Source organism: Mycteria americana, chromosome 2, assembly GCF_035582795.1.
Source record: "Mycteria americana isolate JAX WOST 10 ecotype Jacksonville Zoo and Gardens chromosome 2, USCA_MyAme_1.0, whole genome shotgun sequence".
NCBI classification, from domain to species: domain Eukaryota; kingdom Metazoa; phylum Chordata; class Aves; order Ciconiiformes; family Ciconiidae; genus Mycteria; species Mycteria americana.
The window spans coordinates 77,798,417-77,814,818 of record NC_134366.1 but is presented as its reverse complement, the minus strand read 5'-3'; positions in this window follow the sequence as shown (position 1 = coordinate 77,814,818).

The window sequence follows — 16,402 nt, the reverse complement described above, 5'->3', positions numbered from 1 at the left end:
GGCGTGACATTATCACGCCGTCGGGGCTGGGGTACAGAAGAGAAGAACTGATAGGCATGCAACGATCCTAAAATGAAGCAATCAAAAAAAGTTCCCATGGAAATGCTCATTTTTCCCTCCCCTCCTGCCTCACCAAGCAGCCCTAATTAGCACTGGAAAATACACATGGCATTTCCTATTTGGGCCAGAGTCTCCGTAATTGCAGTGCTGTCAGCAGTAATTGCCACCTGAGTGTTTCACGGGGGCCGTGGTGGGGAGCAGGTACCGTGCCCCAGCCCGTGCCTGGACCTTCCCCACGCAGGACGGGGAGAGGGGGTGCTCTTCTCGCCCCTGCGGAGGCTGTCCCGGTGCGCAGGGCTGGGCTTCGGCCAAGCAGACTACGTTAAGGGATCTCTTCCCCCCCCCCCAACTGGCCTACAGGCAGCGTTGAGCAATATCTGCTGTGTTTTGGTTTGTTTTGGTTTTTCTCTTGCATTTTTTTTTCCCCCTGATACCGGACGTAAGGCTCCATGTGGGATGATTTCCTATGAACTCAGACAGCAATGCGCATGCATGTTGGGAAACAGCCCTTGCACTAAGGCACCTCAGTATCCTCCTGTGTTTCATTGACTTCTCCCCTAATTCAGATGACCCGCATCCAGATTCCCCAGGCATTCCAGCCGTCACAATTCCAATGAAATATTTCTGCCTCACTTAGGAAAAAATAAAGATGTAGATCCTTTTGTGGTTGGTTGAGGTTGGAGGAGAAAACCCCTTGCCAGAAAAAAGAAACAAACAAACGAAAAGATGGGAAGATGTTTTTTGGACTCTGACAATGTCACCGGTCTTTTCCTAGGAAATCTAGCAGAAAAGGGGGTTCGATTGCCTTTACAGACTTTCTGGGGAGGGGCAGTGCTGTCGTGAGCCGCTTCCTCTGCTCCTCCGAGTTAAGACTCATCCCTGTGACAAAAGGCAGGAACAGAATAGGACTACGGCGTGGAAGGGCCCTTTTTATTAGTGATTGGCATACCAAAGGCACCAGGCAGTCAGCACCTAACAAGTTATCTTCACACCAGTCTTTCCGAGGTTTTGCTACAGTGCAACTTTAAAAATGGGAAGGCATGTGCTTCTGCTCAGCAGGCGCCCAAATGCATGCAAATGAATGTAAATGTATGCAAAATGGCAAGGTATGGGTTTTTTTTTTTTCTGGAGGATCTTGGCCAGTATGGCTGGGAAGGTGTCAAGTACGGTGACAGTTTTCTGATGTGGACACCTGTCCCACAGACTGAGACCATCTGCTTTGTTTTCCCATATACAAGAAGCAAGATACAGCCTAGATAAGGCATGAAGTTCGGATGCAGAAACACCGCAAAGAAAGGATGAGCGCCAGATAGGATCTGAAGTCTAACACCCCACGCTTCATGGAGTCTTTCTTATTTCGCTGCCAGTGTGATGCAGCGAGCAAATACACTGGAAAAGTGGTATCTGGTGCCTTTTCTCCACGGGTATGAACACCTACTGAAGGTTCAATAGAACAGGAAATTCAGCCCAAAACTTTTTTGGCCGAGGAAGAAAGAAGGAGCACGTGGGGCACAGGCAGATGTGCTGCTGCAGATCTTGCGGGATGGTTTAGGGAAATACCATTTTCCATCTGCTTGGTACCACACCCCAGCTCAAATCTGCTGCTGCCCTGCAGCTGAACCACATTCATGCACTCTGCCAATGCTCCTCGTCTGCTTCAGGAGCTCATCCGATTTCAGCAGCGACAGCTGACTTTGTGCTGAAGCAAACTGGGAGCTCCCACTTAGCCCATTAGCTGAAGAATAGTAACAAGTAACTGGAGCTGTAAATCACCTCGTATACACAAAATGTCCCCTGCTCATGCTGTCTTCCAGGGGAGCGAGTTAGGCCAGCTTGCCTGACTTTGCACCGAAATGGGCTTGACTCACTCATGTTATTAGCATGGTTCAGGTACAGAGATGACAGCAAACAGTGTAAACTGGTAATATTAGAGCAACCTGTCTGTTTCTAATCTCATTGTGGGTCTCCACTGATGGGCATGGTATTTCCAGGCTATTGAGCAGTCCCCCGTAAGTCTATCATTACCATATAGTGCTTGGCTACCACCTCAGCCTGTCTCTAGTGAAGCCGCTGGTAGAAACAAATATTCCTGCTTCCTCATGGGCTGACAATTTGTTTAGAGACCAGTTAGGCACCTTTCAAATATTCTTCAATATTTTTGCACTGGCAAGGTTTGGTCTGTGTCGAGGCAGCATCCAGTGATGGCAGAACAAGCGAGAGCAAGGCAGGAAATTACTGGCAGGTGACAGCAGTTAAGGCCAGGTGGGAGGAAAGGATTCAAAGCCAAGCAAAGCCCTAGGAAAGGTCTGGGGGGCCTAAAAAGCAAAACTGGGTCTTTGTGTCTAGCTCTCTTTTCTAGGCACAATCTAAGAACCAGGGACTGATCCCCAATTGGGACTTGCCTCAGTCAGAGTGATTTTATAGGGTGAAGAAAACACGAGGAGCTGGGTAAGTATGGGTTTTTTTCTAGTTTTCTGACACTTGTTTCTATCCTCGATGCAGTTCTGTTATCTCATGTACGGATTTCATAATTTATTTATCTTTAATTTACTGCTATGGCAAGCTGGCTTGCGTTAAGGGCACCGTTCCTTGATAGCGGGACCCGGGGCCACTCTTGTGCAACGTCCTCTGTGTGTTACGTGGGTGTGCCCAGAGTTAACAGACCCCATCTCTGCTGCGTTCTGGTTTAGTTGCAGGTAATGCAGGGCCCCGTGTGGAAGAAGCATTTTCTGATAAGCATTAGCCAAGAAAGCTTTTTAGTATGTAGTGTGAGGCTGCCTGAGCTCTGTGTCCCCAGGGATATCTGTAATAACGATTCGTTCTGTGATGGTCCTGATGTATGAGATGAAACATAATTGACAAAATTGCAAGGCTGGCATAGTCTGCTCCAGGCACCCTCAAATCCTGAGGCAAACTCCCCAAAAATCACGTGGTTACTGTAATTCACAAGATTTAATTCTCTCTGGTTTTATTTGTCTTGGGCTTTAGTAGCTTCTAAGTGTCTGAGTTTTCCAACTCTTCTTCACAGCTGTGCGAGCGACAAGTGTAAAAATATTTTAACTGCTAATAGAAGCCAAGGCCATTGCCCAGCGATGCTGCAGTGATAGCAACAACTAATGAAAATCAACAACAATTTCCTGAGATATTTCACTAAAAACCTGAAAATGGGCAATGCTGCAACCTCTAACTGCTGTGTATGGCAAGCGGGAAAGTTATACAGTTGAAAGGTTGCTTATGCGTCCTCCTGCATGGGCCTTTCTTCTTTATCTTGTGTGAGGTTGATTTTTTTTTTTTTTTTAATATATGTTTTTTAAGGAGAACACAGGAAGTGGTTTATCTCATCGTGATATGCTTGTTCTGAATTGTTTTTAAAAAGTTGTTCCAAACTGCCAAAATCCAGAGGGATTTTTCAGTCCCAAAGTGGTGACTGGTGTACAATCCAGTAGCTGGAAATACTCGTTCAGATTTTTGAGGTTTCTCCCTCCCATTGAGTTCCATTGGCTTTTAAACTATATGTTTGCTCAGACTGCTAAATGAAATGTCACTTTGATCCAGAAACAAAACTTCCTGTTATTTGACATTTCTGACTCTCGTAAATGAATGAAAATGATGACGTTAATCAAAACAAAACCTTTTCAGCTAACAACTTGGGTTCTAAAAGTAGGTATGTTGAAAATGAGAAATATTTGATTGGAAAAATGCTTGCCTATCTCATTATGTCCAACTTGTAGTGGAAATTAGTAATTGTTTGCCTTATCACCAAACCCCAATAGTGTCTCCCCTCTTGGCAAGGTGAATGCTGCTTAGAAATAAAAGGCATGGTTTTCATTGATTCTCAACAGCTTCCAAGCACTTGTATACTTTTTGAAGAGATATGTAACATTGCTTCTCAATTTTTACCTTTTCCGTCAGAAATGCACAGTCTTTGACCATTTAGAAAGATTGTGCACAAACAACCTGAAGTTCAGAGCAAAACAAATACACCACAGTGTACTATGGAAGAAATGGCAGGGTATTTTTTAGATCTTGGATACACGAGGTATGACTGGTCCTCATTAGACTCCTTCCTGCTAGATAATTGTGGTGGGCAAGCTAAGAAATGCGCTTACATTAATTTTTTTCTTTGCCCTTTCTAGAGGGTACCAAGAATGTGCCAACTAGTCTTGCAAGATGTGTGTTTGATAACATACTGCATATCAAAATGCTTTATGATTTGTGTGGGGTTTCTTGATCTACCATGGAAACTCAGTAACCTCTAGGGCAGGACACAATAACTCTTTGACAGAAGAGTTTAATAAAGATTTATGAGTAGATGTAGAGAGCACCTTGCTGGACTGATGGAATAAGAATTGCAGGTGGCAGGGTAGGAAAGCTAGGTAAGTCACTTTTCTTTCATGACTGTAAGAAGACATCATGTGTGGCTTTTTTCCACTTGCCATTCAGAAGATTAGCAGATTGAGTGTATGGTACTCTTGACTTTCTGTGGTCTATGTGTAATCGTAAATAATTGTTATGTATACAAGGCAATAGAGAATCATCCAACGCCGAACCCACCAGTCAGTGCTTGCTGAAGTGCTGTAGTTTATGTGCAAATCTGCCTTAAAGAGCAGATATTGTTACAAATGGGTGTTAGAGAATAAAATAAAGGCCTGTCTATAGCCTGTATTAATGTTGTACCTAAATCTGTTGTCACAACCTTTGGTACTTAGATTGCAACAAATCCTCAGCAGAGGAAAGAACTGCTTATCTGCACTGTTTGCGTGGAGAAGTGCAACCCGAAGTAGTGAAATTCCAAGGTCACATTGAAAACCTCTGTTGAAATGCAAATTAATGATCATTCTCCTGAAGTCCTTATAATATCTAAGGCATGTTGGAGGAAAGGATGCGATTCTGTAGGAGATGTTGAAGAGGTGCTGGTTTGCTCCCCACCACTGGTATCATCTTCACAGATGACTCAACAGGTTATAAAACATGCCACTACCCCAAGAGCCTCCTAAACCCTGCTAGATGCTGGGGACCTTGCAAGTTGGCCGCAGTGGCAAATACAAGGATCTCCTCTCCTTGGGGACACTAATAGCCTTTGTACACCAAAGCCATGTCTAGTTCCTGCTCATTACCAGACACTGAAGAACAAATTAAATTTTTCAGTCTGTCAAAGGCAAGGGTAAAACAAAGATTCCAATGTTTTAATGATGCTAACAACATGATGTCAACAACATAATGAAGTTCGAACCAGTGGGTCGGTCAGACTGCCTGTCTAGCAATGGGGACAGAAAGTGGGTTTCCTGCTGAAAAGCAGTCACGCCATTGCCACGGTCTTCACATAAGGTATCAGCAGGGTCTTGCACACGTTGTGGCTCTGGACCCTACTTGTGTAACGAGCAGTCAGCTGCTGGCGGTTCCTTACCAGAACGGGGGTTACTGGGAGGGCTGTGCAGGCTCCCGTGCAGCCCCACGCACCCCTCGGGGTGAGGAATTGCCTTGGCAATCGGGGTGTGATGGGGCACTCTCGGTGGGTAAGTGTCCCACTTACCAAGTGAATGCTGCTCTTCATCTCCTCCTTCTCGAACAAAAGAGCAAACCCTGCAGCAGGAGCTGTGTGGGATACCAATGGTATCTCAGTGTCTTAGCTACTGGTCTTCAGCAGCAATGTATGAGTACTCCTGCTAGCGTGAAGAGCTGGCAAATTGTTCCCTGTTACCCAGCCCCTTCACCCTGGGAAGGTGTCTCTGAATTTTCTTGCCTCTTTGCTGAAGATGGGATGGGGAAGGCTCATGTTCAGAGCAAGCCTCTGTGTACGTCATGCCCTGCCTCCCCAGGCTGAAGTGGCCTACTGCCTCCTCGCCACTTCTTCTTATCCTGATCACCAGGACTGACCCATACATGAAGATGTTCCCCAACACCAACATCTTTGAGAGGGTCAATTCGCTTCCCCCAGCTTCCTCTTAGCTCTCACGTGTGTACCTGCTCACTGTAGCTCTTAATTTGCACAGATCTTCCTGTCTGGGTGGTTTTTCCTTTTCCTACCTCCTCAAAGCACTGTGGTAATGCACGTATTATCCTAACAGCTGTGATAGGTGCTATGTGTCAGACCTGGGTACTACCTATCTGCAATCTGTGTGTGCCGTAGCAGTGCTATAGGTGATGGACGTGGCATTAAGAGCACTTTCTGTCTGCACTGTTTGCAGGCTGCCCTCGGGGCACAGCTTCAGCTCGCCCTCTGCAAGGGAGGGAGCTGCAGCAGCTGTGGTTTACCTTTGCGTCTGCAGCCAGGGCCTCTTGATGTAGCACGTCATGATCTCGTGGACTGGGTTGATTTAGTGGTGGCTTCCAGCTGAGCTTTTTGCTGCAGCTGTTTACAAGGCAGGCTATAGCAAAAAATTATCCCTCAAAAGTTATCCTATGTAGAAACGAACTTGCGTGAGGAGAAGAGGGAAAAAAAAAACCCCAAATACACAAAACCCCCAACTTTTTTTACATCTTTCTTGACAAAATCCACCTTAACTTTCCTTCTGCCACTGTCAGTTCCATTACATGAAGCACATTGGCACGTTTCCTTTCCTTACAGCTATTTTCAGTGATGAGGAAAAGTGCCTCCAGCTTTTGCAACACTTCATTTGGCTATTGGTCAGACAATCAGATGCATTTGCGAGGAATTTGAGTTTGGAATAAGGCCATTTGCTACAAAACTCTTGCGCTGACCCCTTCTGTCTCGCTGCCCTCTGAAAACGTTGCGTTCCATTAACGCTACATGCATTCGAGGGATCTGCACTTTCTCGGTCCCGTGCTTTAGCTGCTTAGTGAAAACATAGGTGGTTTGTATACCTTTATGTTTCTGGGATCAGCTGGTGGAGGGAGGTGGTGTTTGCTGTCAGCTTCCCCCCTCAAAGGCTTGGAGCTTTTCTGCATTCTTGCTTCCTAAAAGTGGGGGTGGAAAGGAAACCTGCCCTTGCCAAATTCAAGATGCTGGTTATCAGCTAATTCTACTGTTTACTGTTCACACAGCTAAACAACTGCTTGTGTTTGGCAGTGAGCTCGAGTTCATCTGCAGCATGCAGGACAGAGCTGCCTGCTTGTTTTCATCAGAAGCTCTCTGCTGTTGTTAATTGTAATGCTCGGCGGCGATCTGCAGTACTGCTTTCCGCTTGCGTGTTTCAAGACGCTTTAAAAAGGGAGGGTATCGTTGCCCTTGCTTTGAAGAAGGAAACCTGAGCTTCTAGACAAGCTGCGCAGGGGTGCTGGTCCCAATACATTAGATGGAAGTTGGTGAAAAGACAAAGAGGAGTTAGGAGTTCAGAGTAGCCCGTTTCTTCCCAAATCGTGTCCCACAATAATGGCGTTGCCCGTGCTAACATACGCCGATGCTGAGCCGTGCTGCCGCAGGTGGCTGCGAGGGGGAGTCTGACTTGAGGACTCCTTTCCGTGCTGGTGATCAAGGCAGGAAAATACATGGGGGGGGAAACGGGCAAGAGTGGAAAAACAATCACAAGCACCCCAGACCTGGATGAGGCTTTTCCTGGGTGCCATCAGCACCAGCCTCATGTGAGTCAAGCTGGAGTCTTGCTGGGATGCCGAGGCTGAGGTTTTCTTGCGGCCACGCGTATCCGGGGCTGGGCAGCGCTGCCTTCCAGCAGTGCCGCTCTGCCGCGGAGAGGGGAGCGGGTGCTGGTGCCACCTCTCTCTGCACCCTGGGCTGCCAAGAGGAAATATCGGCCTCTGCGTCATTAGCGACGGCTTCATGTTGTTGAACTAGGCTTTGATCCCTTCCTCCTCTGCAAAACTGCACGGTGGGTGGTAAATTAATCCCTGGAGTTCAGCCCAGCACGTATGCAGAAAGCACAGGGGAAAAAGTAGGTGATCCTGCATGAATAGTATGAGCCCAGAGCTTGCCTGTGCTCCTGGTTTTAGTTCGGTGTTTTTCCACTGCCTTCGGTGGCAGAAGCCCTCATTTGCACAGATGTACATGAGCACAGTCCGTGTTTGTTTCCTCACGGCTGCCGATGGGGTGGCACAATAAGCATGAATCCAGATGCCACTGCTCTTGTAATTAAACGTGGAGTCACTGCAGAATAAAAAGTCCTGGTTCGGTCTACCATGGCTGCAAGGAAAGGTGATGTTGTCGGCTTAGTGTTATGAAACCAGACAGTATTTTATGCATGCTTCATGATGAAACCAGGAGCAAAACGGAGGAGAATCCAGGTTGTCCGTAGTAATGAATGAAAACTAAGGAATAACCGAATAGCAAATGTAGTTAGTTAAAGGAAGGGACCTAAAGTTCACACCAGAATGGGAGGGGCAGAGACTGCCATGTTAAAAGGATGTTCGTTCCCAGTTTCACTTATTTTGCTCCCTTATCCTTTTCTCTCTCTCTGTCTCGCTCTCCTTTCCATTGGGATGTAAATTCCCAAGCTCAGAAGCTAACATTATTTTAGGACGCTTGAAAGGGGGAAGAAGTTTTGCTTTGTATGGGACTGGGAAACAGAAAAATATACTCTTGCCATATAAAAGGCTGCAAGTTTTGTGATCTGCTAGCCAGCTTGGTGTTAGAGCTGAAGCATGCTGGTGCTGTGCTAGAAAAAAGGCTTTGCTGAGAATCCCAGTGACTGGATCAAACTACTGTCTGCTGCAAATGTCTAGTTCAATCCCCTGAGCTGTAGCTAGGATGCGGCACATGACTGCAGCACATGCCCAGGATGCTTTGAACTGCCTTTTTTGCTTTTTTCTTTCTCCTTTTTTTTTTTTTTTTAAATTGGGCTGTAAAGCATGCAGTTCAGGAAGGCCAAGTATCGCGTGTGAATATTGCTGACTGTACAGCACAGTGAGGGTCTGTGCTGAATGAAGTTGGGCCTCTGTGGTTCTTTGCAGGTATTTAGTAACAACCTCGAGCAGAGCATCTTTGCTTCCCACAACAGTTCTTCTAGTTCAGCAAACGCGTGTTCCTCTCAAAGAGCAATCTATATACCCTGGCAGCTATTTTCAAGTAAATCTGTATTGCACTTATTAAAGCATAAAAGTTAGGCTGTGCATGTTTTCAGAGAGCCGTGTTCAAGGCAGAATAGCTACTCTAAAGACGGCACCATGGGATAATGACTTCCAGACTGTCCAAAGCTTCATTCCTTCAAGCTTCTCCATCAGTGCAGTAATAAAGACTCCGTGAGCCACCTGGGCTGCATCTGTACTGTGTGGGAGGTAGAAGCTGCGGTGCACCCCACAGCCCTGCTTCCCTACTTATCCAGATGAGGCTTGCTGTTGAACTTCTCTCCGGCTGCGTGCCCGAGTCCCCTTCCAGTGGAGCCAGGAAATGCAGCGTGATGGTGTGTGTGCACACACATAAAACAGGCAGAACATGACCTGTGGAAGTAGCAAGGGCTGATTATGCAGGAGACGGTTTCCATGAGCACAGCAAAAGTCAATCAGGAGAGGTCCTGCAATGGACCAGAAGGGCTCCTGAGCAGGACAGCTTGCAGGTTTAGGGCCCGAAGCTGGCAGAGGGATTTACTAGTGCAGCTTTGCGTTGCTTTGCTAGAAGCCTGTTGCAGAGACCTTCCTGAGCAGAGTGAAATTAATGCATAAAATATTGAGCAGATCTGACTTGCACCAAAGATGACTTGCACCTTCATGAGACAGGAGCTTTGTTCCCAACAACAGAAAAGTCAAGGCCTGCAAGGGCTTTGCTATAGATATTGAAAACATTATCTGTGGGGAGTAATCAGTTAGGTTTTTTTTAAAAAAAAGCTAAACTGCATGGCATTAAAATCCCAATCTATTTCTTCCACAAAACTAGTTTTTGTGGCTCCCCAGTGACTCCCCAGAATTCATGGCTACACTGGACTTGCAGAAGCCATTCCAATACTGACTCCAGCTTACAGGAGAGAGACAATAACGGGTTTCATCAGCAAGCCTTGTACAGTGGGGAGAAACAGAAAAGCTCTGAGAACAAAAGCCCTTCTTTAGGTCCGCAACAGGAGCCTTGCACTTCAATGTACAGGGACTTTGAATATGTACAGCCCACAGAAAATGGGATATCTTGTTTAGTCTTTGGTCTGTTGTTCTAGATAGATAGCGAAACTATGAAATAATGCCAGAAACACCATGTGGAAATATGTAGGAGAATATAGATTTAAGTGAGCTCTTTGAACTGACTCCGTAGTGCAGTGGTCTGGGCATCTTTAAATGATGGGTTCGAGGATTGCTGTTGCAAATCTGAAGCTAGCCACATAATTCTGTGGGACACGTACAGACTCTTAAAAATTTATTTGAAGTGTGCTTCTGCAGTGGAGGAAAAAAAAGCCCTCCGCTCTGTCTAATTGGTCTCGCTGAGTGCACCTTCTCTTTCAATGAGCCTCAATGGTTAGCTTTGCATTTAGGCCTTGGAGAGAAGTTTGGCAGGCAAAAAAGATGAAGTCAAGGAATGAAAAACATCCTGAGACCTACAGGAAGAAAGTGGGAGGGCAAGAGGGAAAGCAGCATAAAGGAATGGAAAGAAGAAAGAGCAAACAGTCTCCAGGAAGCTGGAGACTAATTTTTTTCAAACTGTTTTGCTTTTCAAATGTAGCAGATGACCTGTGCAAGCAGGTAGCTATGTCAAAAGCAGCAGTTCAGAGTGGCCTTGTTACCTTTTGGGTATTGTTTCCTTAGAGGAGGATATACTGCTAAGGCTGCTGCTTTAGAATCAAAAAATGGTTTGGTGAAGCAGGAAGAGGAATTCTGTCTTCTGGATTCCCCGTATTTATTTATTTTCATATATATATGTGTGTGTATATATAAAAAACGATTGTGATTACATGCTGGATGACCTTACATGGGTTGCTTCATTTCTATTGGAATAGTGCTATGAGGGAAGGAGGAGTCTCTCTGGATTGGGCTTCTGTATGAGGCCATGGTATTAACCACTCTTCAGTCAGAAGTCACATTTAACTTGCAGGTTGCTTATTCTGTGACTAAGCCTCTACCTAAAGCAGAGTGAAGTGAAAGCTTGAGTAAGTCCAGTATATTTCTGGTGTGCTGCTTAGTACCTGTAGCTGTAACTGGTAGCTTAGACGTTAATGAAAATGACAAAGCATACGCTTATCAGCCTCATCCCCAAACCCAGGGCCCTGTGTGACTTCAGCAACTGGTTGCAACGAAGATGACGGCGCACAGAACGAGCAGTGCACAAGAACTGGGGTTGCAGCTGCCCCTGTCGAGTTTCTGCTGCCCCCAGCAGATTTGTACAGAGCCAGCTGGAAGTCCCTGCAGAGCCTCTAGCCCTCTCTTAGTCAGGGAGATGCATTAATTGAACGTGTTCCTGTTTGCACAAAGTTGCATCTTTCTGCAGGGGCGATATACTAGCCTCATGGAAAATCAGTCTCCACCACCTGGCCTTGCCCTCCCTCTAGTCCTTTTCTTCCCCCCCAGGCTGCCATGGGCTCTGCACCCAGGCAAGCGCAGTCGTTTCTGCCCGTTTCATCCCCTTCCCTGGGGATGCTTTGGGCTGCATCTCGGCTGTGGCCTGGAGAGGGCCGTCCCCAGAAGATGCCAGGCTGAGATCTCCAGTTCGCCTCCAGCACCCCGTGCCTCGCTGCTGCCACCTGTTAGAGGAAACTGCTGGGGCTGCTCCCCTGGGTTGGCAGCGTGGGCACTGAGAGCGCTCGGCAGCCTCAGAGCTACTTAAAAAAGGAGATTTCTTGTGTTTCTTTTTTTTGTTCCCCACCCCTGGCCCCTAAATACCTCTCTTTCTTTTCCCACTTTCCATGTTTCAGAGGCCAGAGTTCATCTAACCATATGCACATGTTGTCAGCCAACAATTTTATCTGAAGAGGGTAACTTGGGTTTGATGGCTCTTAAGCGCAGATGCTTTATGCTGGTGAAATGGAAGCAATGTGATGTCTTGCCCTTTCTCTGGAAGCTCCGCTTTTTGGCGTTACACGGTTCTTGCAGAAATGGCATGCTTCAAGGAAACCAGTGGAGGAGACTGATTTCGCGCATCCCTTCTCCACTGGTGCATGACGTCCTTTGCCCACCGCCAGTGCGGGCTATTTTGTCAAAAAGTTGTGGGAGATCATTAGCAAACCTTCTCCTTCTGGTCTTGTTCATTTTCCACCCAGTTAGTTTTTTGGGGGTAGGAGTGAGATGCTTCCGATGCTGGTTTTCTCCTGTGAAGGAATAGAGGCATAGCCCAGCACCTTTAAATTCAAGTGAAACACTGGAGGGAAGGGACCTAGGCTCCTTGCAGATGCCATACGGTGTAAAGGACTGCCATGCAAGTCACTGAACTGTCCTGTCACCTCTTCACCTGCCCCAAAAATCAGGTGATCCTAGCAGCTGCCTGTGTGGACGCTTTCTCTGCATTAAGGTGTTAATTCCTGCTCCCTTGCTCGTGGCCATTTTGTCCCAGGGACCTCGTGGGAAGCTCTCTCGATGCTGTTCCCTGGGACCTGCTAAGGTCTCTGTGTCCTCAACAGCAAAACTAACTCATTTCTCTTCTTATTCTCAATCGACTGTCGAGGCGAAATAGCAGCTTTATAGTAATCAGACTCTTCCTCTCTCTTAATAGAAATAACATTTTTTTCCCCCCTCCCCTAATGAAGGAGGCTTTGTTCTCTCGATGTAATCCTATCTCTCCTCCACTTCTGGTGGAATCTTCCATTGGGGACAAACCTGTTTTATTTCTGTAATGGAGGGGAAGCAGAAAGTAGGCATGCTTTTTCACATTTGTTTTGTGTCTGTTCTGGTAAGCCTTGTTTGAAAGTCACTTGAAGCTCACTGGCCCAACATGTTTGTTTTGGAAAGAATACATTCCCTATTAAGCTACAGTGGTAATTGTATGTCATATGTATTTTTTTAAGTGGGTAAGTTATCCACAAGTCCCAGATGATGATATGTCTTGCAGAGAAGACGCTGGAGTGGGCCAAGATTTCCTTATGAAGTGAGAAAGTGTCATTGGAGGGTGAACAAAATGGAAATGTTTGCTCAGGGGAAAAGAAACAACCATCTGACCTTGTGTTCGTGCACCTCTTCTTACTGCAGCTTTGAGCCCTTCTTGAGTAATTATTACAGGCTTCCCTCTGAGGCTTGAATGCATTTATTTGCTCCATGTTTGTGCTGGGGAAAGCGAGGAAAGGCAAAGTGACGTGACCTGCGTGCAGCAGAGCTGGTGCCTCACCTGCGACCTCCATCTGCCCGCGTCCCAGCGGCACCGCAGGGCGATGCTGCCCCATCCTGGGCTTCCCACCCCAGGTATGGCTGAGGTGCCGCCCCACCTCTCGGGCCCTTTGGGGATGGTTGAATTTGGGATGCTCGAATGATGGTGTTAGATTGAAATGCACGTGGAGAGGAGCTGTGCGTGGACGTGTTGCTGAGGTATGGCATTAAGTGCCCGCTTCACGGGCTGTGCAGCCAGCAAAGGTGTTGACCGCAGCTGCCACCTTGGGAAACTGGTCTCTAAAATGGAGAGGGCTAGGCAGGTCTTCTCCTTCTAGTCTGTTTGTTTTGTTTTGTTTCTCTTTTTAAAGAAATATGAAGTTTTGAGAGTCTGCATTGTCCTGGAGTCTCTCCAAGCCATCATTTCTTGGGAGTTACCATTTTTATTCTGGGAATGATTGTTGCTGTTTTAATCCTGCTTCTCATCCCTCCCAACCTCTTTGGTTTTCTGGTCTGTCGCATCCCTCCCCACTGCCTTCTCTTTACCCTTTTTGGACCAACTGCAGTACAGCTCGCCTCGGTTAAGAAAAATCAGACTAGACAGGATTGGGCAAGGCTCCTGACTTGTCACATAAAGGGTGGTGAGGAGGAAACGTGGCTGCAGCTGAGTCTATTTTGGAGACAGCCCACTGGTGCCCTGCCCTCTGCCCCGGCCCTGCTGCAGGCTCCGGCTGTGCCGAGGAGACGGGCAGTGGCGAGGGGCTGGTCCTCACGGAGGAAGGAAGAGCCTGGAAATCCCCAGTGCGAAAGAGCAAACACATTGTTTTATTTCAACCTGGGAAATGCAAGCTATGTGCTTTTTTCTTTTGCTTCTCTATTTTTTATTTAGAGCAGAGCAGAATCTCCAGACCCAATTTAAAAAAAAAAAAAAAAAAAACCAAAACATTTGCATTTCTTCCATTTTCACACACATGTCATGACCTGGATATTCCTGTCATTCTAAAATAGTGGGGTTTGGATGTGCACAAGCTGAGGAAAGCCAGTACCACCCGGGACAGTTCAGCGGGAGGACTGGGTTTCCCAGAGCTGTGCCCTCCTGGGGGCTTTGCCTTTCCCTTGCCCTCCCCTCCCTTTCACGCTGTGAAGGGGCTGATGCCTCCTAAGGTCAACGGCCTTGCGCAACAGCTGCAAATCATCTTGTAAATGCGTCCTCAGGACGGCGAGCTCTGGGACAGAGCGGAGGGGAGCGCGTGGCTTGTTTTTGTTTTGTTTTCCCCAAGCGTTGCGCAGGCTGCGGTTTGCCGGCCGAGGCGCTGAGCCCTGGCAGCTCGTGACTCGGGGCACTGGCGATGCTCGGGAGCAGGAGGAGGGCTGCCTGTGGCCCAGCCCAGCCGGGGAACCACGCTCCTACGTAGACACCGAGCTCGGGGCTGGGGATGTTCCTCCTCCTGCTGTGGAGGAGCCGGGAAGCTCCCCATCACCACTGACAGCGGTTAGGCACGAGGCATATGTATTTACAGAGGTCTTTGGGAATACAGCTGAAAAACAAACTGCCTTCCCTTTTTTTTTTTTCTTGGTTTGTTTTTTTTTCTCCTGCAACACTTAAAAGTCCCCTGGTACTTTGCCCTCCTTCGTAACACTCCCACAGCTCCTCTGCCAGCATCTCCCTTAAAACCACAGCCGAGCGATTACTGCCGCCGCTCCCAGAGCGCTGGCTCCCGGAGGACGGTCCCGGCGAGGGGTCCCGGGGAGACCTCCCTGCTTGCCTGCCGGTTAGCTTTAGCAAGGATGCTATGCCGGGGAAACCCCATGTGGCTCCTCTAAGGAGGTAAATCAGCCAGGCACTCCGTCAGCCTTCGGCTGAAAGGCACTATATGCTCTGTGTGTGTGTGTGTATATATGTGCATGTATAGAAAAGATATTATTATTTAGCGGCATAAGCCCTCATTAACGGCAATGGGATTTGCGTGGCTTACAGCCCGCAGGAAGCTATTTGATAGCTTACTCCTAATTTGCAAATCTTTGAAGCAAATCGCCGTACCTGGTGATTAAGGTTTTTTTAGCGATAATCCGGTGTGGCGAAAACAGAGGCCTCTCGATGGTTTGCATGAAAAGGCTTCTGAGCGAGTCCTGTGATTCATGGGCCAAAAATAATGTGTTCTGTTTAAACAACCTTAGCTCTGTGATACGCACTGACAAAAGCCAGTGAAATTTAAAGGGACCCTGTCAAAGCAGGTCTAAAAATAACTCCAGCCAGCTGTGTTTTGGTGAGTGGGCGCGTGTGCTCACGTGGTGTGCTCTCTCTCTGCCAGTTTTGTCTTGGGTTTGTTTTTTTTTTTTTTTTTTTCTGAAACAGGCTAGCACAAAATTTGAGCTTTGCCATCTGGTCGCTTGGTGTATGAAATGACCCTGTCCCTGGGAGAAAGGGTCCGGCTTTAGCACGGGAGAGAGGCCCCCCCCTCCCCATCCCTGGCCACGGCATAGCCCCCTCTCTCCTCTCCGAGGGAGGTGAAAAGCCACTGGTTTGGGATTCAGCATCCTAAAAGCATGTTGCAGCAACGCTGCCGGGCGCCGTCCTTTAACGCAGCGCGATGGAGGCAGCGCGGGGTCCCGTCCGTGCCCGCTGGTGCTGGGCGGGCCGTCCTCATCGCGCCTCTGCCCTTCTAGGGGAGGGAGGGCTCCCATGACTGGGGGGTCTTGGGGTGCTTCTGTGGGGCTGGGAAAGGCTGGAGTTGGGGCTGCGCGGCGGGCTGTACCCCGTCACCAGTGACGCCCGGGCAGCTGTCGCCTGTGGCAGCCCACAGCCCGTGTGCCTGCAGGCGTGCTGCGTGAGCGCGGCGTGCGTTAGGAAGCCTCGGGACGGAGCGGACCCCCCTATTCTCCTCCCGCCTCCCTGGGTTTTGGAGGCATCTCTCTTTCCCAGGGAGCGGCGTGACTCCCCTTCCCTAGAAGCGCCTGTGAGATAGGCTCCTCGTCGTAAGGCGGTTCCTGTTCGTAGGACAAGGCTCGCTTTGAAAGTGGGATTCCCCCTTGGAGCGGCCAGAAATACCCTGCAGCGTAAACAGGCGCAGCTCTGCCAACTTGCACCTTGTCTGACCTTGCCTTGCTCCTCTCGGGGAAACAAATCGAGGTTTTATATCGCTGTAAATGGAATCGCTCCCCTCGCCCTGTCTGCCTCCTGGACACGTGAAAAGATGCATATAAAGTGTGTGTGTACGTG